This window comes from Elephas maximus, chromosome 3 (genome assembly GCF_024166365.1).
Source record: "Elephas maximus indicus isolate mEleMax1 chromosome 3, mEleMax1 primary haplotype, whole genome shotgun sequence".
Taxonomy (NCBI): Eukaryota; Metazoa; Chordata; class Mammalia; order Proboscidea; family Elephantidae; genus Elephas; species Elephas maximus.
Window position 1 is genome coordinate 168398509 of NC_064821.1, and position 614 is coordinate 168399122.

The window sequence follows — 614 nt, forward strand, 5'->3', positions numbered from 1 at the left end:
TTTTATTTCTAGGTAAAATCTCATTGTATGAATATTCCACAATTTGTTTATCTGCTCATCTAAACATGAACATTTGGGTTCTTCCCAGTTTGGGACTATTATGAATGAAGCTTCTATGATCATTTATATACAAGTCTATTTATGGATATATTTTTACATTTTTCTTGGTAAATGCCCAAGGTTGGAATTGCTTGGTCAAATGTTAAGTATATGTTTAAAAGAAACTGCTGAATGTTTTCCCAAAGTAGTTGTACCATTTTTGCACTTTTTTTTTTTTTTACCAATAATATTTGAAATTTCCAGTTGCCGTATATTCCCACTGCATTTGGTATTGTTACTGTTCTTAATTTTTAGGTGTTCTATTGTGCTTTTAATTTACATTTATCTGATGACTAATGATTGAGCAACTTGCCATTATTGGCCATTCATTGAGTCTGTTTCTGGTCTGTTTGGTCCCATTTGTACATTTGTCTATCCTTACTCCAATATTACATTATGTTGATTATTGTATTATATAATAAATCTTCAAATCAGGTAATGTAAGTCTTCCAACTTCGTTATTCTTTTTCAAAACTCTTTCGGCTATTCTAAGTCTTTTGAATTTCCATATGAAT